Raw genomic sequence first — 12,014 nt, 5'->3', positions numbered from 1 at the left:
CTCACTTTTTCACTTTTGGTCATAAAACTGTCATTGTTTTGAAATGCCTGCAGGAATGTGTGATTCCAAGAGCAAAACTGATACCAAGAATTTTTAAGAAAATTAAAAAGAACCGACTTAATGATAGCCTTCTCACATCCAATATATCTTTTACTGCAGTCTGCTTACATTGTGGAGTTTTCTGAACTCTTCAGTGTTTCTTTGGGCTCGCTGCCAGGTTCCTCAAGTCAAACATAAGGTGAAAAGAGTTCAACATGAACTATATGCGTCCATTTTTTCTTTTTTTTTTTTGCACTCGAGTCGGTTTCTCTTGTTCAAGGTCAGCACAGGGGTTGTGGTATCCCAGCATTCACTGGTTGAGAGGCAGGTTACACCCTGGACAGGTCTCCAGTCCGTCACATAGATCACCATGAACTAGGTGCAAATTTTCTCTCAGGTTTTTTCTTTCTTTTTTATTGGATGCTTTATCCTGCAGCAGATTAACAATAAGTCCAGAGTGAACCATATTATCACACACCTGTGTGATGACATTAAACTTTTGCCAACCAAGAACCTGAAGCAAGAAAGTCACTTATAAACTACATATCTCAGACCACTGTTAGTATTATGAAACAATTATAACCCGAAGTAACCGTAAAAGTAGTAACTCAACTTCATAAACTGTAAACCTCTTCTATAAAAAAAACAGCAATCACGCTTCTCCTGGCATTTCTGTTCTGCCAGGCTCTATAAAATAACAGTTGTTTGCATTTAGGCACAATTATACAACTCAACTGAGCAAGAAAAGCACCTAAATGTGGACATTTCCAGGAGCACAAAGGACCACACACATACATACTGAGTCAATGCACTTTAGTGCTGAATCTATGGTTACACAATTTTTTAAAATTATTTTGTGTTATTTGTTTTGGTAACCAGCTAAAATGAGAAATATTTTAACTACATAAACCAGTTTGAACAATCAGGTAGGCTTTGAGTGTCCTGTTGGTCCTTCTAAGGTTATGGATTGATGAGACTATTGTGATCAAATGAGGCTGCAGCGAAACAGCAGACGCCCCACATGGGAATCAGAAACCAACATCGGTCATACATCATTTGGTTTGTACATGCATAAGCCTACATATTATATTTATCAGTCTCTATGAGGTGGAAAGTTCACGACAAAATTATTATTTTCATCAAAAGCTGTCCTTACAAAGCTTCTTGGCTTCATAATAAATTGCAAAAAAAAAAAAAAGAAAAGAAAAAAAGACAAAAACTGATTTTGTTAAAAAGAATTTAATAAGCAACATATGTCTTTTACTATTTGAAAGATAACTGAGTTTCACATGCTACCCAGACTCTATAAATACCTTAACATTTAAAATGAGACAAAATTAAGGGGTTTTTGTACAGGATACAGGTGACTTGCATAACAGAAACAGTAAGGAACATTTTCTGTAAACTCAAGAGATGGTAATAGGCAAAAACTACAGTGGTTCAGCGTTTTTTTTTTTTTTTTTTTTTTTTTCAATATTCAAACCTTGTAGCAACAACTGTTCCATGTTAAAAGTCACATTAAGTTCCTTTCCCTCCAGTTTTCCGACCCTCAGTTTGAACTTCAGGAATCATCTTCACTACATCTATATGTCTAAATTCAGTGTTGCTTTGTAATTGACTGATTCACTATTTTGTGTTAACAAGCTTTTCAAAAGGTGTAACTTATAGTGGCTGTTGAGCATAATGTATATCTTCAGATCTTTCACCATATTGCACAGTAGGTTGGTTGTTTAGTGTTTCTTTCTTTTCCACACCCATCGTTTGGTGAGCATATATTTTTCTTATATTTACATTTAAAGAACAAGGAAATTAGTTGTACAAAACCCTGAGCCAGAACTAGGGAAAATGTGCCAAAAAAGCTTTAATAATCAAGAACCAGTGAATCAGCACCATCTGCTGGTCAGAAACATGTATTACTCTTGGCTTACTAAATGTGTGCCAATGTATTTTTATATTCGACTTCATTTTTGACACAGATAACAATTTGATTCATGATTAAATGGCTGCTTAACCATTTAAAAACGTTTAATAGCACACCAATGTTTGTGCTGAACTACACAGAATTTATTCACACTTTGTCTTGAGTTTTAAAGTAGACCAATGCTCAGGTCAGCAAGAATTTGGTTTCATTCACTTACTGCAGCCAATTGCACCCTTAACTAATATGCCGTGTAGATGGACATCATGCAATCTTCTACTTGTCTTGAAAGTTTCCGGTTGATGATTAAAAATATTTATCTGTTGCTCCGAGGGTGGATGCTGCAGCATCAGATATGATTTAATTGGCTTTAGCTGCTTTCAAGCGTGTCACAGTCAAGCGTTGCCAGGTGGATGTTACAGTGTCACCCACAATAGAGAAGGAAACTATAGGCACATACACATTCATCTGCAGATATACACACACCATATCCACCACCCCATCCACAGATAGAGGCTTGGCAAGGCCAAGGCATTGCAACTGCCTACTGCATTCTGTATCCCCCTCAACCTCCCTCCCTTTTCCACTGTTTTTCCTCTCCCCACCACAGTCACTGCCCGGATCCCGGCTAACCAGGCCCCCGCTCTTTTCTCCTGGTTGCCATGGAGATGGCTAACAAAGCCATCACTTTTACCAATTTCCTCAGAGACAGGTGCTGGCACAATGACTGCTTCCTCGGCGGCTGAAAGGGGAAGGGGCAAGAGGGGTCCATGGGAACTCCAGGCGGACACTCTGAGGCCCGTCCAAGTGTCCTCCTCCCTGGGCCTGGCCGAGAAAAGAAGGCTAATTTGTTGTCCCTGTTTTCCCAGGGAGGGGAGAGGCAAGAGGGGGAAAGGGGGTAACGCAGCTGGGGGTGGAGGGAGGGCAAGTGGGCAGGAGGAAAATGAGACTGAGGGAGAGACAGAGCAAATGCAAAGACTCGTCCACCAGTTTTCAAAACAGACCGCCTAATATTAGCCTCCTTACGCTTCTCGCTGCCAGTGGGTGGAAAGGTCATTCTTTTTTCCCCCTGTTCTTTTCTCCTCTCGCTTCTCATTCTGCTGCCTGAACTCTTTGGAGCTGAAAACAATTACAAGTCATTGCATTCTGACAGAGAGATGTTTCAATTTAACTGTCAGCATCCATACACTTCCTGCTTGTTGTGGTTCTTTGTGTGTGCTGGTTACAGGATTAAAATGTGACTGACAAGCCAGGCAGTGAAATGTATAGTTTATTGTTTTTTGCTTTGCACCAATATAATAATATAGTCCTGTTCTCTCGCTTGTAAAATAGTCTATCTGGAAAAGCTACTGCATCAAAGGAAGCAGTCTACTCTCTGTAACTACTCTCTGGTAAAGTAAAAAAAAATCTTCAGCAGAACCTGTTCAGTTTGAGTGGATGTTTTGCTTTTTTTTTTAAGATAGAAAAACTGAGTACACATACAGAGAGTACAGCAGCAGCCGATCTGTTAGTGACTTTCTCTAGGAGAGAAACCGACCTGAACATGGAATTACTGATTTCATAAATATACAAGAAACAAGAAAACAAGAAAACCCATAGAGTTAGTTACAGCAGTGTTTCGTTGGTTTGATTAGGAAAAAAACATTGTAAAACACAAGATCTCCAGGTCAGACATCTTATCTAGGAAAGGAAACACAGAGACAATAAAGTTCATATTAACAGTCACTGCGATGAATGCTGTAGTGTAACAGGAGACTGTAGCAGAGTGAGGGAAGTGGTGAGCTTGTTCTTTAGTAACCTAATCCTACAGCAGCATGCACTGATAACTTAGTAACCTAAACCAGTGTAACTATCAAAGTTTGTCTGTCAGTCAGCATTGAGGAGCCGGTTTGAGGTGGGACCCTGTCCAGGGCTTGTCTGACAATCCCTGGAAGCTGATCATAAAGGAGCCTGAATACTAAAAGATCTCTCTTCCATTCTTCTTTCAGAAACTCTAGGATCAGTAAACTTACAGTCTGAGATCAAGGTAATCTGTTGGAAAGATATGGAATAATAAATTTCGAGTATATGAAGTGGAAGAAGAATACATTTATATTCTCTTTTGGATTTAACTGGACTTCAAACAACGCACTTTTGCAAGTCACACAATGCTCTTATTCTTGCTGTCTCTTCGTTTGTTAATCTCTACCATCCCTCTGCTGCAGAGTGGAAAATGTTGCACATGTCTGGGCAACGATTAAGATATGTGTGTCGTTAAAAAGAAGCTACAGAAATGCAGATATAAAATGCTGGTGAAAGTATTAAGCTTCTGTTTTGTAATAAAGTTGTTGTGCTGCTGGAGTCCTCACCTGACCGACAGAAACGACTGGTGGCATTTCTCCTCCTAAACTCAGAACAACACTGCAGATACAGGAAGCAAGTCTCAGGAGAGCCCCTACAAACTGCCATATAGGGAATAATAAAATGTTGGTCTACCTCTTTTGCCCTCCTGGAGCGGCTAACAACCCTAAAAGTGGGATGGTTCAATAATAAAACAGTAGCTGCTGTGTCCTGAAAGTGTGTACCGTAATAAAAGGCAAACCCGGCATGTTTGGACTCAAGCTATGTCCAAGTTGGACCAACTGCAGTGTGCTCCTTTCCCCACTGGGGGTCACTAAAGTATTCTCATTTTATTGCCTCCTAAAACAGATTTCAAATATTAGCTTTCATAAATTTTTTGTAAAATGTTCTTTTAAAAAATAATTTTTGTGACAGTGTTCAAAGTTTTAACATAAATGATATAATTTAGATTTTTCAAAGCAAAAAATGTCATCGTTTTATGCCGCTTGGTAAGCAAGAAACTTCAACATTCAATGATGTCCAGCACACTGAAACCTATTGGCACTGTTTGGACAAAAACGTGCCCACCATCTTCATACCTACAGCAATCTGCTCTCTTGAATATTTGTCAAAGTGTTCTGGCATCGGTGTTCCTCCTCCATCATGTGTGCACATCTCGTATTGGTTTTCTGTGATATGTCTGATTGTCTCTCTTCAGAGTATGGCTTATCAATGCTCAAAGAAAATCTCAGGTTTGACTGATACAGAGAGATTACACATTTGTTCACTTGTATGTCTATAACACATAAAGCCTGCAGATCTGAATAACTAACAACTCAAAATCAATGATGGGTGATGTGGAGGAAGGGTTAACTATTATCAGGAGGCATGCTTTGTCATTTGATGACTTGTTGCTTAATAGTATATTGACCAATATTACACATAATCTGTCTGGTTGAGTTTATCTTAGTCCCACCACATTTTAAAATGCATTTTTATCTATTACTTATTATTACATAATTATTTACATATATATTTTCCCTTTCTCCTCTGCATATGCTCTGGGGGAAATGTTTTGGTATGATGTAATAGTATCAGTTTCAGGTCAGATGAACCCCGTGCAGGAAGTGATACTTCCACATGACTATTTGCATGTCGTAAAATGAACCCTAACCTTAGCAACAAGCCGGACTTGTAAACATAGTGTCAGGACCAATGAAAATAGACGAGTCACAGAAAACATGTGATTTGTGATATATACATTTGTGATTTAAAGGGAACAAAGTTTACAGCTTCTGTCTGCCTGATAATCTAAGGGTCAACTGAAAGCCTTTTGACATTATTATTACAACACTTTTTCTGTCTTAATTTGGGTTTTAAATGACTCATTTAGATGTGTTTTTGCTTGTTTTTTTTTGTTTGAGACTCCTATTTACTTGCACTATTGTTTTGTTGTCTTTTTTATATATTTTTCCTTCAAATGTAATCTACAGGTTAACATAAAAATCCCAACCTTTGTGATTATATTGAAAATTTGTGTTAAATATTCCATAAGCTTTATGCATATAAATCAAGGTCAGTATGTTTTCTTATTTTTTCTAGTTGTGATATCACAAATATGTGCATTCTTTCAAGAAAAATAAACCATTTTGAACTCAAGCTGTATCTGTGTCTCAAGTGTTAATCTCACAAATCCCACAATCATCATATGTTTATTACATAATGTGGCAGACAAAACCTCTAATGTATCTACGCTTGTAAAGTAAAAGGTGAAAAATAAATAAATAAAGGAAGTTCAAATCCTGTCCACCAGGTGTCAGTGTAAGACTGAATCGTTTCAAGCGGAAGTAGTGAGACACAATGCACTGCCTCGGTTGGATGGATCACATTTTTGTGTTAAGGGTTGAAGCAGAACTGCTTTTATCATTTAATAGTTCATTTACTTCTCATTAGGGCTAAGATGAAAATATTTTAGATGTTAGTGGCTGTGAGCCATGTAAAGACACTTTAACCGTGTCTTTTTGTGAGTGATAGTCTCTGACATAGAGATGTGAAATGATGGACATGAAAACAGGCAAGCCTATAACTCAAATTTTTGCTATTCATTATGCTCGCCCTGGATAGTGTTTGTCCCTTTTATTTTTATACATTTGTATGATGACGCAATTGTCCTGCTTGACCCCTGACATTTCATATTTGTTTCATTCATTTCTGTTTAAATGTCAAATGAAAAAAAAAAAAAAAAAAAAATCTAGTCCTGGCTTTTAGAACAGGGCTGGATGGGAGAAAACAAATTATCTGTTTTGAGGCCAGTAGTATTTTTAGGATTGGAAAACACAACCTTTTCAGCTGATTTATATCACCCAAACACAGTCGTCATGCTATTCTCTCTGTGCTCAACATTAATGAAGGACCACAGATGAGATCATCCAATAAAAAAAAAAAAAAAACAATATCGGTAAATTGGAGTCTGCTGGGAACAACCAGTGATGAAAATGTATTCAAAACACCTTGGACTCCCCTGGTGTCACAAGTGACTTTTCTCTTCATCCGTTCTAATGAATATGCCCGTACAACCGGCCTGCATTTGCTGCTCGATTTGCATGCGTTACCACAGACATTAATATTCAACAGTTTCCAGTAACTGTCTTGACAAACAGAATCACATGCAGATAAAGCTTCCCCACTAGAGAAGATGTAATTTTGTGATAATCTGAAGCAAATTACATTTCAAAAAATTCTTTTAAATGTTAGTGGCTGTGAGATAGGATCATTTCAGCAGTTTTGTCTCTTTATCTCTTCTCATGCTGTTGTTCTTTGTCATTGTGTTGCTTCTGTAAAAACCTCTCTTTCCTCTTTTAGATTACTCTGCAGAGCACTTAGGCGATGCAAACAGTGCAAAGTGCTAAAATAGCACATTCACTCAGCCTTTTGCTCTGAAGGTAGTCTGGTTGTTGCTTTTAGGCATGAACATGTCAGCTACTGTTAGTCTCCGGAAAATGTGTGGCTTACCTGTGTCCCAAAAATGTGCAAATCATCAAGTATTACAAATACATATATATAAAGCACTGTATTGAAATTGCTCAGAGTACAGATTGGAAGTATCCAGAGGCATTAAAGCCTGCAGATTAATCTGGAGACTCATTGCACTGTGATGCAGTGATGCATCTAAGCTCCATTACTGTTGCCTTTTGTGTGTCAGGCTCAATTTTTCCCTTCTACTTTTAATCTATTCATGTCCTACGTCAATGTCCCACTTTTACTTATGCATTATTCTAGCATTTTATGCCAGAAGCATCCAAGCAGACTAGCTGTGGGTTAATACAGATTGTATTAACCCACAGCTAATACAATCTGAGAGATAAAAGCTAGTGCTTTTATCTCTTTGAAACCTATTGTATGTACTCAATAGGTTTCATTATTTACTTAGTTTATCTCTGTTCTGGAGTCACATAAAGGTTAATTATGATGCACATGATGATGAACAAAAATGCTGTGGTTTCTGCCTATAAATAATAAAAATAGTAGAGTTGTTTTGCTCCGTATGAGACAGTTCACACACAGATACGTCGCTTTCTACACACGTTGACCTCTGTATTTAGATTTGTGCAGATTGGGAGAACATAATCAATACAAATCTCGTGTAATCTCTGTTGAGAAGCTGTTTCTGTAGTGACAGCTTCGACAGGAAACAGGAAGTGACTAGTGTGTGCACTGGAAATTTCAGAGAATTCTTACTACTCTATGGTTCACTCTGTTGTGTTCCGCTGAAGTCTGGCAGCTGCCTGTCAGAAAGAGTCCTCGCTGAGATCCACGCATGCTGTCCTTCACCTACCTTTGAGAACTAAACCTCACAGATTTGTCATATTGTTTGCTTATTGTTTATTTGAATTGGGACATGTGTTTAGTACATCATACCACGCATTATAACATTTGTAGCCTTGGCTAATTTGCAATGGCATCCCCAGACTGACTTTTTACCATATAGACATATGACAAACATAGAGGAATCAGAAGTCATACATTATATCATCCTAAAATTACAGATTAAAACAAGAACAATGAAACAATATAATATTGCATTATTGTTCTGTGTGGTGTTTGACATAGCTTGTCCCAGCAACCTTAAAGTGTTTGCATGCATACATATTCAATAATCTACAAAATGCATTCAAGTGAGTCAGATTTGAATGCATTTCAGACAACTGTTTTAAAGACCTTTTTGAAATAATCTGGAGAAACAACTTACCATTACAGGAGAACTGTTTACCTGCCGTCATCTGGACTACGCTAAGGAAGGACTGAGCATTCACGACAGACTCCGGTGTCAGTAACCAGCTGTAGCCTAAGAGCAAGTAGAGGAGTGTGAGCATCACTTAGACGTGGATGATTGACAACACTAAGACCCACATCCCAGCTCTGATTGGTTGTTTCTGACTGAGCAGCGTATTTTTGCAGATGACCAAGGGCTTTTTTTGACAAAGTAATTTCTCTGTTAAATCTGCCTGTGCCATACTTGGCAACTTATCTCGCAAGCCGTTAAGCGGTGAGCTTGCTGATGTGCTTTCTTTTATGAATTTGCTTTGTTTAGGTGATTTTACAGGCCTTATCAATCACATTCGATCTGTTTGGTTTGGATCTTTTACTCTTTAATAAATTACAAAGTCATTGAATTGAAAAGGTTTTTACTAGGGAATCCAGTTATATATAACTTTTGATATCACTGTCTTATATGAAATGTTGCTTGTATCTGAAATATTTTTGTTGTATAAGCAAAAACACAAGACATTTCAAGAGAGCAAACACTTTTTCATAGCACCGAATGTGTCAAAATCTCTACATCTAAAACATTTAGAACACTAATATGTTATGGTATCCTCCAAAAGATCTATTTGCATACATTTTTATGACTAAATATTTGATTCCACAAAGGTTTCCACTTGATATTCACCAAGTATATATTCTCAGAGCAAAACACAAAAAGATAATGCCAAAGCATTTTTACAAACAAACTGTGATAAAAGAGATTTCAGTAGAAGACATAAAAAGAACATTCTCATATGCTACATGCCCTTTATCCACCTCATGAGTCATTTTCCTCTACAGCGTGATTATATCATACAACAACATGCAGCAGTTTTGTCTGATGCTTTTAGACAATTGTTTTAGAGACCTTTTTGAAATAATATGGGCTGAAACTGTTTGTCAGAAAATATCACTCTTGTAATGAACCCGATGTTGCCATTGTTTCCTCTTGTTTACTTGCAGTGAATATCCATGCCAGGAGAATGCCAATGCTGCAGAAAATGTTTAACGAGTACAAAGAATATCAATAATTATCGCCGAGATCTGCTTTCTTTCATATTCTCAAAGAAAAGTAAATTGAACTGTAGACAACCTGTGTTTTCTGAGTGTGACTAATCACTGGTTTAGCTTACCCCCAGAATAGCTGAAGTCATTGATCTGCAAATAAAAGGGCAGTGTTGCAGTTTATTTTCATGTTGGAAAATCCACTCTTGGCCTACTACACAAGAGGATGTCTCGTCATAAATGTTATAAATGTTCTTTTTGAGCTGGTGGCAAGAATAGTGCATGAAACAATGACGGAAAAGGTGTGATCACTACCGTTCTGACTTCACGTAAAAGCATCAAGATAACACCTATTAATACAATAATGCTGAAAATAGTCTGTTAAGCAGAGATCACACTATTTCATGCAAATATAAATGGTTTCGTTGTGCTTTGAATGCTATCACTTCTGATAAGGCTATTCAAGATGAAACAGTCTTATTTTCTATACATGAATGAACTGTACAGAAGCAGTTGCGTAATGAGAGAAAAACAAATGTACGGAAGAAGCTGCTTCAAATAACACCAGTGAACATATTTTATCTCTACAAGACAGAGAGAACATGCATCAGTAACTATTAGTTGAACATGTAACGAATTTGACCTTGATAAAAAAAGGATTAGAAACCATTAAGCCATGGAGATGACACATCAAACATGTGGTCGAAGGTGATTTACTCATATTGAGCCAACATTTAGCTGTAGTTGCTAATGCACAAAACGTTATACTTTAGTCAAACTAACTCTGCACGTTTCCATAATAAAACATGGTGGTGACATCATGCCACGGAAATATTTTTCTTCTACAGGGACAGTTCGGCTGATCAGAGTTGATAGGAAAACGGACGGAGTTAAATATGGGGTGTGCGTGTAAGAAAACCTGTTAGAGTCTAAAAAAAGTTGAGACTTAAAAAACTCTGACCTTTTGGCAGCTAAACACACTGAGAGTTGCAATGGCATATTTTGAAACATGAAGTGGTTGTGAAAGAAGCAATCTGAGCTGTAGAATCTCACAGCGACACTCAACATTGCACAAGCATTACGTCTAAAACACAGATAGGCTCGCATCCACAAGAATGCAGATAAAATAACCAGCCATATACTGATTTAAATCTGAAGAGGTGGCTAACACGCAACAAACTGTTTAGCTTGCTCTGAGTGAAAGAATGCAAATCTTAACAATTTCAGTGAGCCAATCGTCAGGGTTACACTGTATCCTTCACAGATAGACTCACAAGTAAAAAGCACAAAAATAAATTGAGTCAAATGAATGTTTCATTGTCTTTGCTTTTTAATTTTTCTTTTCTGACTGGTTTGCATAAGGGACGTCCCAAACCGATCCCAAGAAAAGTAGTAGAGTTCCAATCAAAGCATTTAAATGTATCAGTGTTGAAGTGCCTGGATATACACGACTAGCAAAACCTGTACCATGTCTTTATTTGGCAGCAAGTAGTGTGGATTCAACTTGGACTGCTAGTATTGGCAGGTATGGTTTACAAAACTGTCATACAGCAGGCCGTGCACATTATTATCTGGTCAATGTAAAGTTAGTGTGTTCATTTTACAGTGGCTTCTTGTAGATGTGTTGCGCTTAGGTGTACTGAAACAGGACAAACCACGAGCTTCATTTAGAAACATGTCAGATGATGACATCGCAACATTTCTTGTGACTTTAGGACAGCATGGAAAAACTTTCCTCAGTGAGGGACTATGTAGGGAAGAACATAGAACAGTTGAAGCACCATTGGTAAATTCTTGTTCTTGAAGATAAAACCCCTGTTAGTGACACAACCAGTATATGTATATGGTAAGCAGGAAGGTATGCGATTTAAACTCCTTATGGCGGAGTTTTAAAAAAAATAAAATCAGTTTTTAAAGAGACAGAGACTCAATTTCAAGGCATTAAATTACAAAGTCAAATTCCTTTTATGTCATATTTGATATACAGCATTTTTATAAGAACTAAAGGTAACATAGTTATTTGATTGCGCTATAAGATGTCACTATGTGCCTGGAAAATACAAAGTATTGGCCCTTTAAAAGCGTCACTGGTTTCACATTACCCTTTGAAGCAGCATACTCATTTGTATGATTATTTTCCTCGCGTTCAGGTTTCTTTCAAGCAGAAAGTAGTTCAATTGTGGTGGAGAAAAAGAAAGAAAAACTACCTCTTCTCACAAAACACTTGGGTACTTTTGGGTTGTTTTTTTCAAGTTCAGATTCTGATTAAGTTATGTATTTTCTGCATGCGCTATTCAAACAGGTCATTGACCCAGGTCACAAGTCAGACTGAGAATGCACACGGTTGAGTAGACTTTAGTTTTTAAATTAAGCTCTCCCCACATCCTCCCCTGTTGACTCATGGCCTCGTCTAATTATATTTAACTAG

This window comes from Poecilia mexicana, unplaced genomic scaffold, assembly GCF_051168715.1.
Source record: "Poecilia mexicana isolate PSO_F unplaced genomic scaffold, ASM5116871v1 scaffold_17, whole genome shotgun sequence".
Lineage (NCBI taxonomy): Eukaryota > Metazoa > Chordata > Actinopteri > Cyprinodontiformes > Poeciliidae > Poecilia > Poecilia mexicana.
The sequence above is the reverse complement of the archived record's forward strand: the minus strand, read 5'-3'. Positions refer to the sequence as shown.